The 26502-nt window shown below is 45.0% G+C and overlaps 1 protein-coding gene across 5 annotated transcripts in view; it reads left to right on the forward strand.

Annotated features, from left to right (window-relative positions):
• LOC121868538 (soluble guanylate cyclase 88E-like) overlaps nt 1–26502 on the forward strand; it is a 77433-nt gene that overhangs the window by 18091 nt on the left and 32840 nt on the right. For all 5 annotated transcript variants that reach the window (XM_042369242.1, XM_042369243.1, XM_042369241.1 and 2 more), the window contains exon 2: nt 113–1071. The gene's annotated coding sequence lies outside the window, so the exon portion shown is untranslated. The remainder of the gene's footprint in view (nt 1–112; nt 1072–26502) is intronic.

The raw sequence follows: 26502 nt of genomic DNA on the forward strand, positions 1-26502 counted from the left end.
TAAATCGTATTTTTAAACCAAATAATCGATATTTTTTTTCACTTTGTAAAATAATTTATGAAATATTTTAAAGTTACAATAATATTAACTCAATTAAGATTTCTCCCTCCAGGTAAATGACTAATTAACTAAAAGATATACAGGTATAAAACCCCCCGTCGTGTGGGTCTGTCTGTCTGTGTGTCGTCAGGTAAACACAGACATACAAAACATTCCCTTTAAATAGAATGAAAATGCAATACAAATACAAAACCAATATACAGTGAAGTGTTTTAAAGTGATACAGAAAAATACAAAATACGTGACAGAAATACACATAAAAACTGTATTTCTTTGTATTTTGGTAACCATAGAGTGACTGCCTCCAGGGACCGCGTGTGTAAAATGCTATCAATTGTTGACGAAAAAATACAATAGTGAAAAATAAATAATAATAAAATAATAATAATAAAGTAAATTAATCAGTGGAAAATAAACTAATAACGAATAAGAAAGTGAAGAAAATAGAGATAATAAAGAAGAAATTAAAGACAAGAGAAATAGTGACTAAAAGTGAGTGAAAAAATAAACAGTTAACGAATGGATAAGTGAAGAAAATCAGATAATTAAGAATAAACACTGGAGACAATAATTCGTAGATAGAAAAAAAATTGATAACTAAAGAATAAACAAAGAAAACAAAAGCAAAACCAACAAATAGAAAACAAGAGAAAACAAAATAGTGATTGATAAAAATGATAACGAATGAATAATTGAACAAACACAATAACAAAAGACATAGAACGATAAAGAGAAAACCCAAACAAGTGATAGACAAACATATGACTAAAAAGTAAACAAGTAAACAAGAGAAAATAAACAACAATAAACCTTAAAAACAAGAGAAAAGTGATAAAGAGAAAAGGACACCATCTTGGATTACCTACCTGGGTGATACTGGGTCAAACAAGGTCATCGAATTTGACCTCTGACGTCATGGAGGAGGCTCGCTGACCCTCGTAGGTGACCCCTCCCCCCTTCTCCAGCACCCCCCCCTTCAAGGTCAACATCATCTTTCTCCTCTACGCCAGGGTAAGTTGACCTCTGACCTCTCACTCACCTGTAAGTAGAAATTGACCCCAGGTAAGTAATTAAGTGAAGGTTACTATTAAAATTACTACAACTTATAATCTGTGGTATTTAAGTGTTAAGCATTCGAGTGAAGAAATAGTTTTAAGTTTGGTTATAAGTAAATGGCGATCCCTGGTAAGTAAGTGTGTTAAGTATGAACCACTACTAAGACTTCTACAACTTACTTATAAACTGACATTTAAGTGAAAAGAAAATTCCATTATTAAGTAAATAATGATTGTAAGTAGATGATGACTCCATATAAGTGTGTAAAGTAGGGAGGGTTTACTAAGACTATTACAGATTACTTATAAAGTGTGATATTTAACTGATAAGTATTATAAGTTAGTGGAGAATTATTTTAATATATAAATTATTAAGTTTGTTTGAATTTAGTTAAGTTTAGCGTACTTAAAGGGTTAAATCACAGTACTTAAAGGGTTAACGCGCAGTACTCAAAGGGTTAACTCGCAGTACTCAAAGGGTTAAAACAGTTCTCAAAGGGTTAAATCACAGTACTCAAATGGTTAAATTCTCGTACTGAAAGGGTTAATATCATCGTACAAACAAAAACAGACAAACAGAAACAAAAATAGACACAGACAAAAACACAGATAGACAGACAAAACAGACAGACAGACAAAAACAGACAGATAAGACAGACAGACAAACAGAAACAAAAACAGACAGACAGACACCATCACCCGGCACCACAACGCAATAACCACAAGAGGAGATTAATGGTATGGATAACACAAGAGGCTGCCCATAACCACCGACCGTCTACCACCGCTTTAACGATAGAGTCAATGGTCAAACGGGCCCTTAAATTTGGGTGGGCCCCAGATCTAATAGACCCCGAATACTTGTGGTTCCGTGTCCTAATGGGCCCCGATACTGGTAGGTCCGTGTTCTAACTGGGCCCCGATACTGGTAGGTCCGTGTTCTAACTGGGCCCCGATACTGGTAGGTCCGTGTTCTAACTGGGCCCCGATACTGGTAGGTCCGTGTTCTAACTGGGCCCCGATACTGGTAGGTCCGTGTTCTAATGGGCCCCGATACTGGTAGGTCCGTGTTCTAATGGGTGATACTGGTAGGTCCGTGTTCTAATGGGCTGATACTGGTAGGTCCGTGTCCTAATGGGCCCCGATACTGGTAGGTCCGTGTTCTAACTGGGTCCCCCGATACTGGTAGGTCCGGTGTTCTAATGGGCCCCGATACTGGTAGGTCCGTGTTCTAATGGGCCCCGATACTGGTAGGTCCGTGTTCTAACTGGGCCCCGATACTGGTAGGTCCGTGTTCTAACTGGGCCCCGACTGGTAGGTCCGTGGTAGGTCCGTGTCCTACTGGTAGGTCCGTGGGGCCCCGATACCGGTAGGTCCGTGTCCTAATGGGCCCCGATACTGGTAGGTCCGTGTCCTAATGGGAGGGATCTATTATGCCTGGGGCCCATCTAACCCGCCAGATAACGAGGGTCCGGCGATGATGTACAGGTGTGATATCTTAACGAGAGCCCAGGGTCTGCTATTGGTGGAGATCAGATTGCCAACTGACCAATCACCATCTCGCTTTCATCCCCTACCGTCTATAACTTATTATTAAGACGACCTGTACGTGTACGTGTACGTGTGTGTGTGTGTGTGTGTGTGTGTGTGTGTTTAGTTTATGTGTGTGTATGTACGTATGTATGTAAAATTCAACCAAAAAGTCTTTACAAAAATAGATAAAAGTAAGACGTGTTATTTACCCTGCAAGTATTACTCCAAGCTGACACACACGAGTACTTGAGGCTGACAAGTGGCACTCAGACGCGGAGTTGAGTGGGAGGAGAGGTATTTGGAGGGAGCTATAGCTGTTGGTATCTGTGAGTGGGGGGGAGGAGAGAGAGAGAGAGAGAGAGAGAGAGAGAGAGAGAGAGAGAGAGAGCTTATTGAACACACCCTAAAACAATTCCTTCAATAAATATGAAAATCAAGATATCCTTTAGAAAGTTATACACACTGTAGGATCCCTGGCAGGTCGAGTACAAGGGCAGGTCGAATACATAAGGAGCAGGTCGAGTACAAGGGCAGGTCGAATATAGTAGGAGCAGGTCGAGTACAGGAAAAAGGTCGAACACAAGAGCAGGATAATGGGACTGTAACCTGTCTGTCTATCTGAATGCTGGGGGTATGGATGGCAGGTCGAATACAGAAGCAGGTCGAGTACAGGAGGAGAAGGTCGAATACAGTAACAGGTCGACGGTGGGGATGTATCACTGTAACCTGTCTGTCTATCTGAATGCTGGGGGTATGGATGGCAGGTCGAATACAGAAGCAGGTCGAGTACAGGAGGAGAAGGTCGAGTACAGTAACAGGTCGACGGTGGGGATATATCACTGTAACCTGTCTGTCTATCTGAATGCTGGGGGTATGGATGGCAGGTCGAATACAGAAGCAGGTCGAGTACAGGAGGAGAAGGTCGAATACAGTAACAGGTCGACGGTGGGGATGTATCACTGTATCCCGTCTGTCTGGCTGCTGGGGGTATGAAGGGAGGCGAGATAGATTCAAGAGTGTGTGGCTCCTTTGTTGTTGTTGTTGTCCATCAGCTGACCCCAGGATGCAGTTCTCACACGTGTGGGGGGTTTCTTGTTTTTTTTTTCTTCCTTCTTTTCCTTCTTCTTCCCTTTCATCTTCCTCTATCTCCTTCTCTTCGTCCTCCATCTCCTCTCCCTCCCTTAACACAGCGCACAACACCCCGGCTGTGTTTGTGCTGTAAAGTGGATATACTGATAATAGATACGAATTATTCTTTGTGTTGACTCGAATTAACACAGCGTGAGGGAGGGTCTCTCCTCTCTCTACTTCTCTAGTTCTTCTCTCACTCTAGGGAGGAGAGGGTTCTAAGGAAGGGAGGGGAGGGGTAGAGGGGGGAGGGGGTCAGGGGGGAATCAGGAGAGGAGGAGGAGGGGAGAGAATGAGGGAGGGGGGGCTAGGGGTAGGAGGGGAGTGGGAGGGAGGGAGGAGAGGAGTAGGAGGAGGGGGAGGGGGTCAGGGGAGGGGGTGGGAGGGAGGAGAGGGGGGTAGAGGGAGGGAGGGGTCAGGAAGGAGAGGAGGGAGGAGAGGGGGGGTAGGAGGTCAGGGAGAGGGGAGGAGGAGGGAGGAGGGGGGAGGTCAGGGAGAGGAGTAGGAGGGAGGAGGAGGGAAGGGAGGAGGAGGAAAGAAGGGGAGGAAAAGGGTGAAGTGGGAGTGGGATAGGGAGGAAAGAAAGGGGACAGGGAGAAAGGAGGAGGAGGAGGAGAAGGGGTAAAGGAGGAAGGGGGAGGAAGGGAGGAGGAGGAGAGATATCTATAGCCAAGCTCAACCTCGTTATGACAGGAGCAACAGAGACAGGGACTCATATCACTCAATGTTGACTGAAATAGCACTGGTGATGCCCTCTAGTACTCTCTCTCACCTCTCCTCTCACTCCTTCTCTCACCTCAATTTTCACTCCTTCTCTCACCTCACCTCTCACTCCTTCTCTCACCTCACCTCTCACCTATCATCTATCATTCTCTTCTCTCTCTCTCCCTCCGTTACCTTTCACGTTCTCTTTCCCTCACCTCTCAATCTCTCACCTCTCACCCCACTCCTCTCTCTTAACCACCCTAATCAGTCAACTTTCCCCTTACACGTCTCCTCACTCAAGTTTCCTCTAATAAAAAGAAGCCGAGAGAGAGAGAGAGAGAGAGAGAGAGAATGTGTGTGGGAGGGATGGAGGGAGAAATGGAGATAGATAGATACAGTCTCTCTCTCTCTCTCTCTCTCTCTCTCTCACCACAAAGCACTGTAACTTTCTTCACCATAAAAAAACTTGCTTCACTATCTTTACGTCTTTATGACCTCGCTAGGGAGGTCAGGAGGCTTAACAAGGGTTAAAACTTTTCAAACAAACAAACAAACAAACAAGCTGATACATTAAAAGCTTTATACCTCAACCTGACTGGAATGAGGGAGATAAGATGCGTTTTTTATTATTATTGAATATCTGAAAGGTTTGAGGTCAGGAAAGGCCAGGAAAGGTCATGTTAGGTTAGGTTAGGTTATTGTTAGGGTGTTTAATCATCAGGTGAAATAAGCTGGGGTGCCTAATCTTCAGGTAAACTGATATACCTTATTCTAAACTAACCAAACCAACTACCCCCCCCCCGACAAACACCCTTTCTTGAACTTTAAACTAGAATCAAGTAAAGAAAAATAAAACTAAAACTTTCCTGAACTCATATCTTACCAGAAAAACCAACAACAAGTTTTTTAATTCACTTTCGGTTAAACTTATGCTCACAAACTATTTCCTTATTGGTTGTAATTTAGCATTAAGTGACGCAGGGAGTTAATAGTTAAGTGTTAAATATTAAATTACGTTAAAAATGAACATCAAAAACATAATTAACATAAGACACTAAAACACAACCCGCGTCTCTTAAATACAATAACCTAATCTAACCTAACCTAACCTAACCTAACCTAATCTAATCTAACATAACCTAATCAAACATAATCTAGCCTGACCTAACTTAACTTAACCAAACCCAACCTAATCAAACCAAACCAAACCTAACTTGACCTGACGACCCCACCATCGTATAATCTCCTCATTAATCATCTAAGTACATCTGACCTTTATAGAGACCATTAGATGAGTCTTACACGAACATAATGACCTACGAGTATAATAGGTCATCCCTAGAGCATGATTATCTGAGTTACCTGTTCGTGGGCTAATTAAGGATAGGGATGAATGACCTTTTCTGACCTGGGATGTGATCTGGTTTGGTTGTAATTGAAAGGTAGTTTTAATTAACCTATGGGTGTTGTTGTGTTGTTCTTGTTATTATTGTTGTTCTTTTTATAATTGTTGCTGTTATAAATTGTTATTATTAGCATTATTATTATTATTATTATTATTAATAGTAGTAGTAGTATAAACTGTAAGGTAATACTGTACCCACTGTAACGAGAAACTACAGCTGTAACACTGTATCTAGATCGTCTCGCTACTGTAACGAGATACTTGGTTATAGTATACGAACACCTGCCGCTGCTACTCCCTAATTAACCTGTGTTGAGTGAATATCAGGTATTGGCTGGGTGGTGGGTAAGGTGTGTGTGTGTGTGTGTGTGTTGGTCGTCTCCTGCCTTGACCATTAAGGCTCACACTACCACGATCCTCTCCTTTCATAACATCTTTCACACACACGAAGAGGAACTTCCGGTGGTAATGGCTCTCTTTCTCTCTCTCTCACACTCTCTTTCTCTCAATATCGTTCTCCCTCTCTCATTCTTACTCTCACTCTCTCTCTTTCTCTCAATATCGTTCTCCCTCTCTCATTCTTACTCTCACTCTCACTCTCTCTCTAACACGAAAAGCATAAACAAACACATTAGTTACCCATAGTTTTGTGTCCACTCCTGCCCTGCCCCACCTGACCCCACCCCACACCCCTCCCCGCCCCAGCCGACCCCGCCCCGCACCACTAGCACACTCCTAGTCCCCATAAGTGGAGTGTAAACAAAACAACCAGGCCTTCCACACCACTGTTGTTTATTTACACGGCCACAAGCTACAGGCACGGCGGTGTATCAAGAGGGAGGAAAAAGCTGAATAAACACGCGACTGTCATAACGCAGTTAGGATTTACCGGAAGGAGAAAGATGATGACGTAGGTGATGACGTAGGTGATGACGTAGGTGATGACGTACAAATATGGCCGCTAAAACTGTACAGAGACGTGAGTTTAGTTAATATGTTCGCTTATATTGAAGTAAATGTCGGTAGATGTCTCTTATTAATGTCTAGGGCTTAAATATGTGGGTGAGTATGGCTGGAGGGTCGTCAGAGAGGGGGGTTCATGGCTGGAGGGTCGTCTAAGAGGGGGTCATGGCTGGAGGGTCGTCAGAGAGGGGTCAGGTAGAGGGGATGGCTAGAGGGTCAGAGAGGGATGGCTGGAGGGTCGTCAGAGAGGGGGGGATCATGGCTGGAGGGTCGTCTAAGAGGGGGGAGGGAGGGATTGCGTCTTATTATGATTACACAACCTGGGTTTAGGAGAGGAAATGAGGTGACGCAACGTATCCTACTCCTTCTTCCTGGTATAAAGCTCTGCGGAACTACACGGTCACCACTCGGGTTCTGGAGGAGGCTCTTCCGGGGAGTAGTGTTTTGATTTCCACGGTAACAGGAATATAATGATGACGAAGGTGGTGATGGTGGGGAGGGTGAGGGGGAGTGGGGGAGGGTGAGGGGAGGGGAGGGTAATGTGGTGGGGTGGGGGAGGTGGGTGGTGATGATGGAGGGAGTAGGAGGGGGTGATGGTGGGAGGTTGAGAGGTGGTGATAGTGGGGAAGAGAGGGGGTTGAGGAGAGGGTAATGGTGAAGGAGGGGGTGATGGTGAAAGAATGAGGGGGAGGGTGGGGTTTACGAGCCTCAATACTTCCCCAATTCCTCCACCTCCTTATCTTCCCTCACATATTGACATGACATAGGTGAGCACAGGTAATCTCAAAGTATAAGGGTCTATAAACGCCACAACATCAGTCACGAACACCAAAACAAAAGAGGATCGCCAAGAAAGCAAAGTATAAGTATCATCGTCTCTGTCATCACGGAGCGGAATACCATCAAGTACCCTAACAAGGTATTCGATTCTCCTCCAGAAAGTCTTGAGGTGGTGAGAGTGACATTACGGTTAACTTTAGTTGAGTTTGTCTTCATTAACGGGACAACTTTTTGGCGGGAAATGTGAGTGGCGGGAGAGGCCTTACGTGGCGGTTCATTAATGGTGTGTATTTTTTTTCCTGGCCAGATGATTGGTCATAGTCCGGGGAGGTTGACTCTGAGAAACGGTTCCTTATTGGCTCACAACTCGGGCGGTCTGGGAAACAGTTCCTTATTGGTTCTCAACTCAGGCGGCCTGGGAAACAGTTCCTTATTGACTCTCGACTATGGCGGCCTGAGAAACAGCTTCCTATTGGCTCAAGTAACTCCGTCGGTATGGAAAACGCTTCTTTATTGGCTCTCAAACCAAAGCAACATTAAACAAAGTCCATTATTGGCTCTCAACAATACCAATCTAAGAAACAGTTAATATTGGCTCACGTAACCCTGACGACCTGAGAAACGCCTCCTGATTGGCTTAAAACTCCCGACAAACTGATCATTCTTAACCTCCACAGCGCCTACTCACCACAACACCTCGACACGGACGGAATCAACACAAAGCTCTCCTATCTTACCTCTTAAAAGCTATAATTAAAGACTTAGCCTTAAATAGATCTTACCTCTTAAAGCTATAATTAGACTTAGCCTTAAATAGGTGTTGAGGTACTGTGGGTTACTCTGAGAACTGTATGTGTGTGTGTGTGTATCATTCTGTCAGCCTCTCTCTCTCTCTCTCTGTAACTCATTCTGTCTCACTCTCTCTGTCTCCAACTCATATTCTCTCTCTCTCTCTCTCTCCCAGATCTCGAGTCACTCCTGTATCAGTGGCGTAGTGAGTCTGATATGCTTTATAGGGAGGGGGGGGGTCAGCTTCAAGTCTCTCTCTCTCTCTCAGGTATTCAGTCGCTCCGTCACTCCTGTTAAAACATAATTCTTTTGGATAAGCTCAGACAGAGACAGACAGACTGACAGACACAAACACACACACGCACAACAAGAGGCATTATAAGAGATTAATTATTCAACATTATTCAACAGCCGAGATGTAGTCACGTTCCCTGACACCTGATTTTGTGTGTGTGTGTGTGCGTGTGTGCGTGTGTGTGTGTGTGTGTGTGTGTGTGTGTGTGTGTGTGTGTGTGTGTGTGTGTGTGTGTGTGTGTGTGTGTGTGTGTGCGTGTGTGTATGTGTGTGTGTGTGTGCGTGTGTGTGTGTGTGTGTGTGTGTGTGTGCGTGTGTGGTGGGGGTGGGGTCAAGGTCATTCCAATCAATTTCCTCTACTGAATAGGCTAAATAAGGAGCCGCCGCCATTTTGCCAAATGTACAACGAGAAATACAGTGTTCCACGTGTATAGGAGGGGGAGGGAGGAGGGAGGGGAGGGAGGGAGGGAGGGGAGGGGAGGGGAGGTGTCTACAAGATGGATGCGTTTTTAATCAACTCCAATCTTAACTTTCAATTAATTTTCCTTGTCTTTCTTTTCAACCAATCTTTCAATTCTTTCATCCATTCCTTTCATTCAATCCATCAATCCATTCTTCCACCCAATCAGTCACCACTACAAAAAAAACTCCCTAGTCACACCCTTTCGAAACATTTTTTCCCTACCAAACATTTTTTTCCCCTCAAATAAGTCATTAAACTCGAACATTGGGTTAAGAAAAAGTTTCCCAAATGTCATCTTCGGTTGGGGGAATTATCCCTTTCGGAGACACAATGAAGGAACTGCGTCTTCTGAGTTTTAGGAGGGAGGAATATGTTGTATTATTGTTAGGGAAAAAGGGGAATTTACCTGTTGATTTGGTATCCCTAGATGATTTCACCTGTAGATTACCCCCCCCCCTCACCACCTCTTCTTCCTTCTCCTCCTCCTCCTAGCCCTCCCTCTTCCTCCTCCTCCCCTCTTCCTCCTCCTCCTCCTCCCCTCTTCCTCCTTAATACATTATGATGACCTCTTTTCCTACTCTCTTCCTCTCCTCCACCTCTTCCTCCTCTCCTCCACCTCTTCCTCCTCTTTTCCACCTCTTCCTCCTCTTCTCCACCTCTTCCTCCTCTCATCTTCCTCACCAATACACTATAATGACCTCTCCTCCTCCTTCCCCCTTCTCTCCTCTACCCCCATCTTCCTCCTCTTACCCTCCTACCCGCTCTTCTCCACTTCTCCCCCTCCTCCTGCCCTTCTCTGCCCTCTACTCCCTCCTCCTGCCCCCATCCTTCCTCCTCTCCTACCCTCCTACTCCTCCTCTTCTCCTCCCTCCTCCTGCCCTCCTTCTCCCCCTCCTCCTGCCCTCCTACCCCTTCCTCCTGCCCTCTACCTCCTCCTACCCCACCAATACCTCATGATAATATCTCCTTCTGGTGAGGTTACAAAAATTAATCAACCATTTATACAGTTCACTTCACCTTGATTTCCCCAGAGCCTTCCCATTGACCCAACCTATTACTTAATTTATCATCTGTCTGTCTGTTTGTCTCTGTCTGTGTATGTGTTTTTGTATGTCAGTCTGTCTGTCTGTGATTTATTTTTCTATCTCTCTTTCTTTCATTTTCTCTTTCTGTCTCTCTCTCATTATCTCTCTCTCTCTCTCTCTAAAACACTCAGGAACTTAAAATTCACCTCACGAACAGAATTTCATCACCAAATAGATCATATCGCGTTTCTTTCCCTCGTCAACACACAACGAAATACATAAACAAACACTGATTAAAACACACACATATAAACACAAGCAAACACACATAAACACAAAATCATACAAAAAAAACATAAAACAGATTAAAAACATATGAATACACACAAATACATATTATAACACACAAAACCATACACAAACACACACATTAAACAGATATAAACACACATACAGTACAAACACACATTAAAACACCTAGGCCAGAGAATAAGCGGACGTCCCCAACAATACGTTCAACTTTCACATTCATCATTCATGGTAAGCTTTCACATTAAGCTTTAATATTAAAAGCGTTTATGTTATTCTTTGATGTTAAACGTTCATGTTAATCTATCGTGTTTAGCCATCATGTTAACCCATCATGTTTTAACCCGCCAGTGACCCGTTATATTAAAATTGTTACTCTGTTTTTGTGCTTTAGTTTAGATATATTTGACGTGTGTGTGTGTGTGGTGACAGGGTGGTGAGAGGGTGAGGGGGTAAGAGGGAGGGAAAGGGAAGTGAGGGAGAGGTGGTAAGGAAGATGGAGGAGATGGAGAGGAAGGGATAATGGAGAGATGGAGAGGGGAAAGAAAAGAGGTGAGGGGGAAGAGGGTGAGGGGTGAGGAGTGGGGGGAGCAAAGGAAAGGGGAGAGAGGGGGTGAGGAGGGGTGAGGGAAGGAGAGACGAGGTGTGGTGTAGAGAGGAGAGGGGAGAGAGAGGCAAGGTGAGGGGAGGGGGGCTGATTTTCAAAGCCAGGTGATTTAATTTCCTGAAGTAAATTAGTCTATTGAACACTATGTCACACAGGTAAATATGTTGCCATGTTTTGAACCAATTAAGACCTGTAGTCATATTACACACACACACACACACACACACACACACTAAGTTCCGACGCCGACGTGTGTGTATGTGTGTGTGTATGTGTGTGTATGTACGTATAAATTGTAGTCATATTACACACACACACACACGCACACACGGAGGAGGAAGAAAATTAAAGGATATTCTCATCTATGGCGGGATATTTCCTCACGTTACGTCATCAATATTATGAATGATCTTCCCGGTCACGTATTCCCGAGAAGGGGGAGGAGGGGAGGGAGGAGGGGAGGGGGTGGAGAGTGATGTGGGGTCTTGGGGAGGGAGCATGTGTGGGAGGTGGTGGTGAGAGAAAAGGAGGGAGAGAGAAATAGTTCAACTCAGATTACATAACCTCTATCTCACATGAGGAAGATAGATAGATTGATAGCGGTAGATAGATAGATAGATTGATAGAGGTAGATAAATAGATTGATAGATAGATAGATAGAAAAGAGAGAGAGAGAGAGAGAGAGAGAGAGAGAGAGAGAGAGAGAGAGAGAGAGTCTACACGGAAGGTAATTTAGTAGCAATATTTGTTTATTCACGTAAGCGAGAGCGTCCATGTACGGTCTCTTTACCCTGGCCGCCCACCCCTGTGCCACCAATCCCCTTGTACCGCCCACCCCTGTGCCGCCCACCCCTTGCTTGCCGCCCACTCTAGCCTAACCCCTGCTGGCCATCCAATACAAGCCCGTCGTGATGGCCGCCCACTGGAAGCCACCCCCCACTGGCCGCCCACTGGAAGCCACCCCCCCTGGCCGCCCACTGGAAGCCACCCACTGTTTTAGTCACACCAATTACGATTCACAGTGACGTAACAGACTGCAAGTATTGTATTGTGGCACCGTATAGTGACTACCAGCAATACAGTGAGTTACAGTGCCAGCCTTAGTGAGCTACAGTGGCAGCAATAGTGACAGCCTTACAGTGAGCTACAGTGCCAGCCTTCTAGTGAGTTACAGTGCCAGCCTTACAGTGAGTTACAGTGCCAGCTTTACAGTGAGTTAGTGCCAGCCTTACAGTGAATTAGTGCCAGCCTTACAGTGAGTTACAGTGCCAGCAATACATTGAGTTGCAGTGACAGCCTTACAGTGAGTTACAGTGCCAGAACTAGTGCGTTACAGTGGCAGCAATAGTGAGTTACAGTGGCAGTAATAGTGAGCTACAGTGCCAGCCTTACAATGATTTATAGTGCCAGCCTTACAGTGATTTACAGTGGCAGCAATATTGAGTTACAGTGGCAGCAATACAGTGAGTTACAGTGGCAGCCTTACAGTGAGTTACAGTGGCAGCAATACAGTGAGTTACAGTGGCAGCCTTACAGTGAGTTACAGTGGCAGCAATACAGTGAGTTACAGTGGCAGCCTTACAGTGAGTTACAGTGGCAGCAATACAGTGAGTTACAGCAAGACATTAACTACAGGAAGTCACAGAGGTTGAAGCAGTTATAGCCTCAGTGTTTTAAAGATGTCCTCTTACTCCAGACCTGCCACGAGTGTTTCCTCTCTTCTCTCTCGTCTCTCACTATCTTTCTTTCTTTCTTTCTTTCTCTCTGGGTTCGACGGTTCGGGTTCGGTGGTCGGGTTTGGTGGTTCGGGTTTGGTGGTTCGGGTTCGATGGTTCAGTACTACCATCTGACAACAGCTGATCGTGTCACCAATAACAATACGGTGGAGTCACAAAACAGCTGATCACCATAACAACAACAACAACAACAACAATATTTGGTCATGTTTATATTACGATAAATCTTTTTTTTTTTTATCTTAGAGGTGAATTCTGAAAAACACGTAAGATTTTTTTATTTTTATTACATGGGTTTTGTTGTAGGTTAGGTTAGGGCAGGTTAGGTCAGTTAAATTAACACGCCCATATTAAGCATTTATCGAAGAATATAAGAGCGAGAGAGAGAGAGAGTAGGTAGGTGGACTGGTGAGAGTTGAGAAGCCCGGCCAGCAGTTGCCTCCACCCCCAGCGCGGACATGTTGGTACAGGTGCCTGGCTCGCCTGGCTTCAAACATCATGGCCGCTGTATGAACCTCCAACAAAACTGCTTCATTTTAGCGTGTGTGTGTGTGAACGCTGTTGCTGGGTTGTGTGTGTGTGTGTGTGTGTGTGTGCTTTTGGGGGGAGGGGGGGACAGGAGCCATGGTGGGGAAGATATGTACAAAAATTTCGAGGTGTGATGCGCACTTGTTTATAGACGGCGAAACAGAAGACGTGCGTGATGCCTCGCTGTTGTTTACATCTGCTGGGAGGGGTGGGGAGGGGGGAGACTTTGGAGAGCGCTCGTCAGCCAGGGTTGTGATTGGTTGGCCTACGTGACGTAACACACAACACGACCCACACTAATTACTAGCTTGAGTTTGATTGGTTCTTGATATTTCTTCTTAGGAAATATGACGTCATGCACTCTAACCAATCACAGGCCTGGCTGATGGACTCCCTCTAGCTACCCGTACGTGGGAACGAACTTAAAAGTGTTGATGGGATTTGTGAAGGTTGAGGGTCAAGTCTGAGTTAAGACTTGAGAATTTTAGAGAAAAGGTTCATCACACTTAAAAACACGAGGGTAAAAATTAAGCCATTCTGTACACACTCCACCCAGGCTAGACCAACACTCATACGACCACTGTTCAAGTCCTACAACACGCCTCAAAAAAGTATCTTTACGGAGGGGACCGATGGATGTCAGAATGAACACTGTGACTCCTGTTGTCTCGGTGGAGTTGTCAAAATCCTTCGTCTGTTGTGTCATATTGTCTCACACAAAATCGTAAAGGTATTTTTTGGAAGGTGTAGTACCTGCCTAACCCATCATAGGTACAGACAGTTACAGATACCTGGGAGAGTGCCAAGTGACCTATGGTGACGCGGGAGTGCCAAGTGACCCAAGTGACCTATGGTGACGCGGAAGAGTGCCAAGTGACCTATGGTGACGCGGAAGAGTGCCATGACCTATGGTGATGCGGAGGCTGCGACCTATGACGCGGAGTGCCCGACCATGGTGACGCGGAGAGTGCCATGGACCCATGGTGACGCGGAGAGTGCCAAGTGACCTATGGTGACGCGGAGTGCCAAGACCCAGGTGACGCGGAGAGTGCCAAGAGCTATGGTGACGCGGAAGAGTGCTATGACCATGGTGACGCGGAAGAGTGCCATGACCTATGGTGACGCGGAAGAGTGCCAAGGAAAGCTATGACGCGGAAGAGTGCTAAGTGACCTATGGTGATGCGGAGAGTGCCAAGTGACCTATGGTGATGCGGGAGTGCTAAGTGACCTATGGTGACGCGGGAGTGCCAAGCGAGCTATGGTGACGCGGAAGAGGCCAAGGAGCTATGGTGACGCGGAGAGTGCCCGCGACCTATGGTGACGCGGGAGAGTGCCATGACCTATGGTGACGCGGGAGAGTGCCAAGTGACCTATGTTGACCGAGTGCCAGGTCTTATTGATGCTCATATGTTCTCCGTTTCCTCGGCTTTCATCAAGATGTCTTCATAGGAGGTGTAGAGATGTGAGGCTCCTTCCTTCTTCCTTCCCTCACTTCCTCCCTCCCTCTCTCTTTCCTTCCTCCATTCACACCCAACCTCCTTCTTTCCATCCTTACTTCCCTCCACTCCTTCCTCCTTGTCTCCTTCCCTTCCTCCTTCTCTCCCTACTTTCTTCACTTCCTCTCCCCACCAACACGCATGGCCCCCCATTTACACACACACACACACACACACACACACACACACACACACACACACACACACACACACACACACACACACACACTCCCTCACATCCCCCCTCTCACTCTCACCCAATTCTTTCATCTCTTACATTTTCTATTTCCTTCGTCGAGAAAAATGTGATACTTGAGTCATATAAAATGAAGGAAGAGTCAGGAAAAATGTGCAATATGAGGGAACGTTGCAAAATGGGGGGAGAATGTTGCAATATGGAAAGCAATTTGAAGAAGGAGAGAACGTTGCAATATGATAGAATGTTGGAAAAGGAGAAAATGTTGCAATGATAGAATGTTGAAATAGGGAAAGAATGTAGCAGTACTATATAATATTTCAATAGAAGATGCTGCAAAATGAGAGAATGTTGCATATAGATAGAGAAAAAATATGTATGTAAGCCTGTGTGTGTGTGTGTGTGTGTGCTACCCGTCAGGAACAGTCACACTGCCGCCTTTCCGCCTGTCATATGGGTCTGTCCGTGTGTCTGTCAGGGGCGTTTATTCCGTATTTTTTTCTTTATATTTTTGTATTATTATTATTATTACTATTGTTATTGTTATTTTGTTTTTATTTCTTATATAATTTATTCATCATCTTTATTCCTTCTCTTTCTTTTCCTTCTTCTCCTGCACATTCGTCTTCTTCCTCCCCCTCTTTCTTCATTTTCCTCCTCATTCTTATTCCTCTTCCTTCTCCTCCTCACTCATTCCTCCTCCTCCTCCTCCTTCTCTCATCAGGAAGTAATTGGATCATTCTTTACAGACAGTGCGGGTGAGATAATAGGGGAATATTATCTGAGCCGTCCCAATTAGTGTTCCTATTACAACCTTCCTATTAATTTACCTCTATTATACCTTCCCCATTACACTACCACCATTACATCTTTCCTATTACACTACACTACCCCTATTAATGGTTATTATATCTTCCCTATTGCACCTACCCTTACCTATTGCGACTCAAACTCCCCCATCTACCAGAGTCCCTTTACAGTCTACCAGCGTCCCTATTACAGTCTACCAGCGTCCCTATACAGTCTACCAGCGTCCCTATTACAGTCTACCAGAGTCCCTATACAGTCTACCAGCGTCCCTATTACAATCTACCAGCGTCCCTATTACAGTCTACCAGAGTCCCTATTACAGTCTACCAGCGTCCCTATTACAGTCTACCAGCGTCCCTATACAGTCTACCAGCGTCCCTATTACACTCTACCAATTTCCCTATTACAGTAACACATCTCACACCGTACCTCGCCATCAGGGTAATAGGAAGTGATGAGGAACAGCTAATAGGGATTAATGGGGGACCTGACCTATTTACGTTCCATTAAGACTTCCAGGGAGATGTGTTTGTTTATTGTATTTGTTTTATCTGTGTTGTTTGGTTGGTGTTTGTGTTTGGTTGGTGTTTGTGTTTGGTATTGTTTGATTTGTAGGTTGTGTTTGTTGATTGTGTTTGTTGATTGTGTTTGTGTTTACATTCTGTTTTGTTTGTAGGTTGTGCTAATTGTGTGCTTGTAGGTTGTGTTTGTTGTGTGTGTGTGTGTGTGTGTGTTTGTGTACTGTATATTTGTTTGTTTTTGTTTGTAAGTTTCAACACGTGTGCTTCTCTTCACTGCTTTGCCCCCCTACGCCCCCCCCGCCCCCCCTCCGTCACTTTCCTGTCCAGTGCAGACTCTGAATACTCTGGGTGGTGAGGGGGAAGGCGAGGGGTGGTGAGAGGGGAGGGGGTGGGTATGAGGGGTAGTGGTGAAGGGATGATGGTGAAGAATGGTGACGTAGTTATAAATGAATAATGTATACGGTATTACTAAGATCCAGATAGTGACACACAGACACACACATACAAACAAACAAACACACACATACACAAACAAACACACCATCACAACATAGGCGAGGCAGACCAACTGAGCGAAGGCAATTTGTTATTTAGTTTCAATCTACATGAAGTCATTATTTACGTCCTGGCAACCCCTTCAGAATCACCAGCGCAAATGGAGGGTTTTTTTCCCGCGGTTTGGGGTATTTTAGAGAGAGAGAGAGAGAATCGTATTAGGAGGCGATGCTCATTTGTTTTAACACACTTGAACCTCTTATGAATATTAACCAACAAGACTCAATACCTCACTAAGTTATGATTCATATCTCATTTATTTCTTTATCTATAAGTAACATGATAACTGGAACCTAACCGAAACCTAATCTCACTTAACCTAACCTAAACCTAACCTACCCTAAACCAAACCCAACCCAACCTAACCTAACCAAGCCAAACCCAACCTAACCCAACCAAACGTAACCTAAACCTAACGTAACCTTAGAACTTATAGTAAACAGAGGTAATAACATTGGCTTGAAGGTGATCAATAGGTTCCTGAGTCCTTGTTATGGGTTCCAATCCTTTATACATATCTCGAGGGACTTGAAATCTGACGCTAGCTTTGGGGGGAGAGAGAGTCGAGTTGATTGGCTGTCAGACCTATTGACTTATCAGACGCGGATGCTGATTGGCAGTGACTTTCTCTCTTACGGATGTTGATTGGTTGACTCTTTCTCTTACGGATGTTGATTGGCTGTGATTTTCTCTCTTATGGTTGCTGATTGGTTGTGATTTTCTCTCTTACGGTTACTGATTGGTTGTGACTTTCTCTCTTACGGATGTTGATTGGTTGACTCTCTTACGGATGTTGATTGGTTGTGATTTTCTCTTATGGGTGCTGATTGGCTGTGATTTTCTCTTATGGGTGCTGATTGGCTGTGATTTTCTCTTATGGGTGCTGATTGGCTGTGATTTTCTCTTATGGGTGTTGATTGGCTGTGATTTTCTCTTATGGGTGCTGATTGGCTGTGATTTTCTCTTATGGGTGCTGATTGGCTGTGATTTTCCCCTTCTGTGAAAGTGGTTTGATTGGCTGTCACTCTCTGTGGTTAATATAGTAGCCCTCTTCTGATTGGCTAAGAGTGTGTAAATATATGAAACACTCTTATCTGATTGGACAGTGATCGTCGGGTTAATAGGCCTATTTTTTGCGTCCAGGTTATCAGCTTCACCAACTAGGCTTGTTTGTTGTTGTTTTTTGTTATTATGTAAACACTGTCATTATCAGGCCACCGGATGTAAACAACAACAGTGGCTGCTCATTGACGTAAGACACTACTGTAAACAAACAACAACAACAACAACAATGGATGCTCAGTACGAGATATCAACATTCGCCTGGCGTTCTCTCGCATTTACTCCATACTGACGGACGTTCGCCAACCTTCTGCCTCCATTGGCGCTCTTTTATCATAGGAGTTGTTTAATAAAAGATGTTGTTAATATTTATGCAACGGGAGATAAGCTTAAGATGATAGTAGTAGAAGTAGCAGTAGTAGTAGTCGTGTAGTAGTAGTAGTAGTTGTAATAATAGTAATAGTAGTAGTAATGACAGCAGCAGTCACGTGGTTATAATTCATTCATATATTTGACCGGAAGTTGTGGCAGTAAGAAGAGTTTCCGGTCAAGGAGATGGATGGAGGGGGAGGAGGGATGGAGGAGGAGGATGGAGGGGAGGAGGGAGGGGATGGAGGAGAGGAGGGTGGAAGGATGAGACTGAGAGGCCACAGGGAGGGGAGGGCAGGGGGAGGGGGAGGAAGAGGGGTCAGTTGCCAGAGATGATGAAAGAGGGAGTGGAGGGAGGAGGGGGAGGAGGAGGGGGAGGGGGGAGGGCAGGGAGATGGGAGGGGGGGAGAGAGATTCACAGTAATAATAAATAAATTAAATGAGAGTGTCTGTTCTAACATATATACATACATATATGCATACATACATACATATCCATTAATATCCATCCTATAAACACACAATGCACACACACACACACACACACACACACACACACACACGAGGGTCAGTGTTACATAAGGCCCCTTGTATGCAGTTACCTAACGGTTACCCCCCTTCCCCCTCATCTCTCAATCAACCTCTCCTCTCCCCACCCCTCACCACCTACCCTTACCCATCACCCCTCACCTTCTCCCCTAACTCCCAATTACAGTATTTAAACAATTAAGACGATTTTAAAGCATATTTACAAAGGTTAAGAGGAATTTACTGCACATTTACAGAGGTTAAGATGAATTTGCAGATTATTTACAAATATTAACACATTTACAGATTATTTACAAATATTAAGGAGAAATAAGCATGGTTTATGGCCGTGTTACCTGTGTGAGAATGTTACAGGTGTGGTGTCTAATTAATAACCAGGTAAGAAGGTTCACCTGTACACCTCCCTGAACTGTTGACCTTTAACCTTATAACACATATTAACATTGATAATATTTTGCCTGTGACGTAACGAGTGACGTAAGCCTATGACGTCACCTGTGAAGGTAAACATGACGTAATTAGTATAGGTAAGGGGCTTCCTATTGGTCAAGTTATGTTAGGTTAGGTCAGGTTAAGTAAGGTAAGGTAAGGTTAGGTTAGGTTAGGTCAGGTTAAGTAAAGTAAGGTAAGGTTAGGTTAGGTTAGTTTGGTTTCACCTAAAAGCAAAAACAAAATGCTTAGCAGTCATGTTCGTGGTACTGTTCTAACAATGGTCAAGTAAACAGGCCTCAACCCGCTTCCCGTTTTCTATAAACTGGTGATTATTCTCAAGTGGATGATCGACCTTGACACACACACTTTCTCTACTCCTCCTCGACCTTAACATACAAACCTACTCCTCCACCTCCTCCTTGACATACAAGCCTACTCCTCCACCTCCTCCTTGACATACAAGCCTACTCCTCCACCTCCTCCTTGACATACAAGCCTACTCCTCCACCTCCTCCTTGACATACAAGCCTACTCCTCCACCTCCTCCTTGACATACAAACCTACTCCTCCACCTCCTCCTTGACATACAAACCTACTCCTCCACCTATTCCTTGACATACAAACCTACTCCTCCACCTCCTCCTTGACATAAAAACCTACTCCTCCACCTCCTCCTTGACATACAAACCTACTCCTCCACCTCCTCCTTTACACACACACACACACACACACACACACAAGGTTAAGATTCACAAAGGTTCGTAAAATGAATTATCGTATGGTTTTAAGTGTGTGTGTGTGTGTGTGTGTGTGTGTGTGTGTGTGTGTGTGTGTGTGTGTGGTGACTAATACCCCAGATCGTTTATTTTGTTCAGTAACCCATTCCATCCCCCTCCTCTCCCTCTCCCCTCTCACAACAACCTTTCCCTCACACCCCCCCTCACACCCTCCCACTCTCCTCTCCCCTCTCACAACAACCTTTCCCCTTACCCCCCTCCTTCCATAACAACCTCCCCTCTACCCTCCCCCCTCCTCCTCCTCTCTTCCTTCTTCAATACAACATCACCTTCATTTGTTTTGGTAGCGGGCGAGAGAGGGGAAGTGAGAAGCTACTCTTATAAGGTAATTTATTCATCGACCAAACGTTTAGGTTAGGTTAGGTTAGGTTAGGTTAGGTTAGGTACACAACACGCTCTTCTTCCTGAGTCATAACAATGTCCTTGAAAGAAGAGGGACGAGGGAAGTCCTTGGAGGATTTCTGATAGGATGGGTAAGGAAGGGTTCCTAGTATCCCAGCTGTGAGGAAGTAATACAAAGTGGCTCTGTGAAGGCGTCCTACACAGAGGGGTAATGGCCGCCACCACGCCCCTTGGTCCATTAGGAATCTCGGAACGTCCTTGGAGCCAGGTGTAGGAGTCCCTGGAGGATGTGTGTGTGTATGTGTGTGTGTGTATGTGTGTGTGTGTATGTGTGTGTGTGTGTGTGTGTGTGTGTATGTGTGTGTGTGTGTATATATATATGTGTGTGTGTGTGTATATATATATGTGTGTGTGTGTGTGTGTGAGGTTTCCCAATGCACCAACGCTAACACTATCACCACCAGCAACACCATCACCAACACTAACTGCAACACCAACACCACCACCACCTCCACCAATACCACCACCTCCACCACCAACACCACCACCAATAACACCATCTCCAACACCACCACCACCAATAACACCATCTCCAACACCACCACCACCATCTCCAACACCACCACCACCATCTCCAACACCACCAGGAGGGTCATCTGAGCGTCTCCCCCGTCAGCTAACTCTCATAATAACGGGATGATAAAATGTTGGTGGTGGTGAAGATAACCTCCCTCTATACCCGTGATAACTGGTCTGTGTCTCTCTCTCTCTCTGTCTTCCTCTCTCCTTTTCCTTCTTCCCTCACATTCTCCCATCCTCCCTCTGTGGCTTTTTCTCCCTGTCTCTCCCTCCCTCTCAACCTTCTTCCTCTCGCTCTCTTTCTCTTCTCTCTCCCTTAAACACACCTTTTATCTCCAGCTGTTTCCCTCATCTCTCATAACCGAATCTAAGACATCAACTCGTAGTATATATCTCTCCTAACCTAACCTAACCTAACCTGAATCTAACATAACCTAACTTAACCTTACCTAAACCAAATCTAACCTGACCTAACCTAACCTAACCTGACCTAACCTGACCTGAACCTAACCTAACCCAGTGCCCCGACCTTAAAATGCCTTCATCTCCTTCACCATTAAACGTCACAAGGAACTCACCTAAGAATAAACTTTTTTCCTCCCCTTTTTTTCCCATGGTAAAAGTTGGAAGGTACACTCGTGTTATTTCCCCCCTTTCCCCCCCTCCCTCCCTCCCTCCCTCCCTCCCTCTCTCTCTTTCTACACCCCCCCCTCCCTACCTCTCCTCCTGCACCCTCCCCTCCCTTCCTACCCCCTTCCTTCCTACCCTCCCCCTAAGGTGATTACACCCCGAGCTGCCTTGTTGTCGCCCCTGCTGTGTTATTCTTTATATTTGTTTCTCTCTCTATGCTGTTTATTCTGGCTTTCTTATTCCACTCTCTCTTTCTCTCTCTCTCTCTCTCTAGCTCTCCCTTCCACCTCTCCCTCACTCTCACACACGCACACACTTTCTCCCTCCCACTCATTCTAATACATACATAAACACACACATACACTTTCTCTCTCTACCTGACTGACACAAACATACACACATACCTCCTGACTCTCTCTCTCTCTCTCTCTCTCTACTGTCAAGTTGGTAGACAGAAAGAGAACGATGTTTACCAAATACCTTCCTTAATGTTTATGTAAATTTTCATCAACTTCCCGTCACCTGTCTGTCAACCCTCCGTCACACTCTCTCCCGTCACCTCCCTGGCCATATAACAAACATCGAACAGGTGTACTTGAGACCACTTAACAGGTGCACCAAGAGGTTTAGACAGGTGACCCTCAGCTGCATGATGCAGGTGTGTGACGCAGGTGTTTCCCAAGTGTGTGATGCAGGTGTGAGTCAGGAGATCAGCTGTGTTTACATATGGAACTAACATACCTGACCCTGAGGTGTCCAAAGTAAAGCACACACACACACACACACACACACACACACACACACACACACACACACACACACACACACACCTGCATCCGGACAGAGACACTCATCTCTCCCTCTCCTCTTCTTCTTCTTCATCTCTACCTGTTCTCACTGTTCTTTTTACGGCCATAACCTAACCTGACTTGACCCAACGTAACCTAACTTACTTAACCTAATATAACTTTTAACCCCTTCACTACTGGGACAACACACACACATACACACACACACACACACACACACACACACACACACACAAAGATCGCCACTAACCACTTATGTTTAATGGATGTTCATGACAAAGAGCCCTTAGCTTCCTCCCCTGACTCTCTCTCTCTCTCTCTCTCTCTCTCTCTCTCTCTCTCTCTCTCTCTCTCTCTCTCTCTCTCCGCCCAACACACAGACACATACACAAACACACAGAAGGATAGAGAGATGTGATGTGTGTTTATATGTATATGTATGTGTGTACGGATGTGTGTATACGTGTATGTGTACGTATATGTGTGTATACGTGTTAACCGATACTCACATAACCACCTCAACCATCTTACTACGCAACACAACACAACATAAATTAAAACCACGTAATCCCTCCCCCTCTCCCCTACCTTCCCCTCTCCTCCCCACCTCCATCTCTCCTCCTCTTCCCTAACCTCCCCATCCATCTCCCAGCTCCCCATCACCTCCCCACATTCCCTCTACCCCCCTCCCCCACCCAACCAACCTCCCTTTCCCCATCACAACCTCTCCCTGCCCCCTCCCCCGTGTAAACAAACCCCCCTCGATCACGAATGTTTCCCCCACACAAGTAACAAGACCCAAAAATCGTTCCCACAACCAAGTGATGATAAGTGTTTCGTGGAAGACCAGTGTATTAGTATGTATCCGTCTATGCATCAATCTATGTATCAATCTACGTGTCCATCTATGTATCCATGTATATATTAATCCATGTATGAATCTATGTATCAATCAATGTATCCATCTATGTGTCCATCTATGTATCCATCTATGTATCACTCTACGTATCCATCTACCTATAAAAGTATCAATTAATTAGACATGTATAAGGCGACCTCGAGAGATATTTAATTCACCCCATCAAGAGACTTCAACGCCCACGACACCTAAAAAATATCTCCCCAGAGGTTTGTCATCAATGGTTTCATCTGGCAACACTGTCGGTGAACCCACAATGGTCGCTCTCATCTGGCCCGTTTGTTGACAGTCCGTACGAAGGCGGGGATAAGGTTCATTATTCACCAGGCAGGGAGAAAGGGAGAGAAAGGGAGAGAAAGGGAGGGTAGGTGGGAGAGGGGGAGGGAAGGAGAGAGGGAAGGGAGAGAGGGAGGGGGAGGATGGAAGATAGGGAGGAAAAGAGAGAGGGAAGGGAGGGTGGGAGTGAGAGGAAGGGAGGGAAGGGAGGTGGTGGAGGATGAGAGGGATAGGGTGGGAGGTGTGTCTACTATGTGGATGTACTGTATGTATGTATGTATGTATGTATGCATGTATGTATGTATGTATGTATGTATGTAGATGAGAGAGAGAACGGGAGAAAAGAGAGAAAAATAGAGAAATAAGAGGAAAAGAGAGAGAAAGAGAAGAGAGAGAGAGAGAGAGAGAGAGAGAGAGAGAGAGAGAGAGTTAATTAAGAAGAGTGGTTACCTAACACCTACGTAATGCACCACTTAACAACACGTCTTCATCAACTTTGTTTACCTATTCATTACTACCAACACCTTTACTACAGCTCATTAAGACCTCAGTTCATTCATTAAAATGACGCCATAACAAACACTACATCACCACGTCTCTCTCTCTCTCTCTCTCTCTCTCTCTCTCTTTGTCCCTCACATTTTTACTTCTTTCTCTCTCTTCTTTTGACTCTTATTCTCCCTCTCTCTCTCTCTCTCTTAATCCACATTTTACTCGCAAACTTTCTCTCCCTTTCCATATCTCTCACTCAATGACAAAATTAATTACAGTTAATGAGACAGGTAGACCCAAGGTAGACAGGTAACGAGACAGGTAGCTCCCAGATAGTTCTTAGGTACACAGGTAATGAGAAACAGGTAACCCCAGGTAACCTCTAGGTACATACAGGTAATTAGAGACAGGTAGCGTTCCCAGGTAGACAGGTACACATAAGTAATGAGACAGGTAACCCACAGAAACATACAGGTAATTAGAAACAGGTACAATCAACAGCAATTAGGTAAGTGCTCCTCGACTTGTTACCAGGTAGGGGAGCCTTACTGTCTCTAGTCACGCTCGCCATGACCAGAGAGAGAGAGAGAGAGAGAGAGAGAGAGATGAGGAAGAAAAAGAGAGACCGAGGAAGAGAAAGAGGAAAAGAAAGAAAAAGATAAACAAACAAACAGACAGACAGACATAAAAAACCCTCACAACATCACCAATTCCCAGACTAACAAACAAGCCAATTCACTTAATAAAACTCAAAACACTCTTCTCTATATTCCCTCTCTCCCTCCCTCTCCCTCCCTCTCACTAACTCTCATGTCCTCCCAAATTATGCAAATTAAGCTCCCAGGTCCCACTCAAGCTCTCAGGAACCACTCTAAGGATTTAAGTTGTAAGCTTAAGTGAGATCGAAAGAGCCTCAAGGATATTTACCCGGATGAGGGAGATAACTTTTTTATTTACCTGGGGAGATATTTTTGTGGGGAGCCAATTTACCTGGGGAGATATTTTTGTGTTAGTCAATTTACCTGGGGAGATATTTTGTGGGGAGCTAATTTACCTGGGGAGATATTTTTGTGTTAGTCAATTTACCTGGGGAGATATTTTGTGGGGAGCTAATTTACCTGGGGAGATATTTTTGTGTTAGTCAATTTACTTGGGGAGATATTTTTTGTGGGGAGCCAATTTACCTGGGGAGATATTTTTTGTGGGGACCCAATTTACCTCATAGTGAAAATTCCCCCCCCCCCTTAGGCAATGGATTAGTGGGTGTTGAGTTGACTTTGGAGAGAGAGAGAGAGAGTGTGTGAGAGAAAGAGAGAGACAGAAATAGTAGGGGGACAGGATGCGACTAGAGAAAAATACTAAATTAATCAACCAACCACACACACACACACACACACACACAGAGGTTAACCCAGGCGATTGACCCAGTACACTGACCGGAAACTGTTGGTGTTCGGAGGGACAAAATTACCAAAAGTCGGCCAGTTCGAACACCTCCCTCCCCTCCCCCTCCCCCCACCGGAGACCTTATGAATGAAACTCCCGAGACGTGATGTGGCAACACTGCTGGTGGTCATGTGAGGGTGGTGATGTGGTGGTAGTGATGTGGCAACACTGCTGGTGGTCATCTGAGGGTGGTGATGTGGTGGTAGTGATGTGGCATTACTGTGGTTGATGGTGATATGGCAAAGGTATTTACTGTATTTAATCGATGTTTTTGAGAGAGAGAGAGAGAGAGATTCAGTGACTGACAAACAGCTACAAATGGAAACAAAACAACAAACACACAGACATAACAACACAATTACAGACACAGACCAACAGACAGAGAGAGAGAGAGAGAGAGAGAGAGATAGCAGGCTTTTGTTGATAGACTACACGTTCTTATCAAGATTTATTGAGTTTTCTATCTGCATCTGGGACAACAGTTGTAAACCTTCGGTGTATAGTGGTGTATGTGTGTGTGTGTGTGTGTGTGTGTGTGTGTGTGTGTGTGAAATTCCTGTCTGTAAGTAACTCATGAGTACAAAGGCAGAGAGAGAAAGAGAGAGAGATCTCCAGTTACCATCTCAAACAGCCAGTTCATGTCGAGGCAAACTCCTCCTTCACAAGAGTAACCATTAACCAACTCACACACTATCGGATACATCTTCTTCATGGGGAGGATAAGTGGGGAGGATACGTGATGGGGGAGGTCTGCGTGAGGAGGAGGATACTATCAGTGGGAGGGATGCGTGATGGGAGGATGCGTGATGGGGAGGATACATGGTGGGAGGATACGTGATGGG

Source organism: Homarus americanus, unplaced genomic scaffold (genome assembly GCF_018991925.1).
Source record: "Homarus americanus isolate GMGI-L3 unplaced genomic scaffold, GMGI_Hamer_2.0 scaffold59495, whole genome shotgun sequence".
Classification (NCBI taxonomy): domain Eukaryota; kingdom Metazoa; phylum Arthropoda; class Malacostraca; order Decapoda; family Nephropidae; genus Homarus; species Homarus americanus.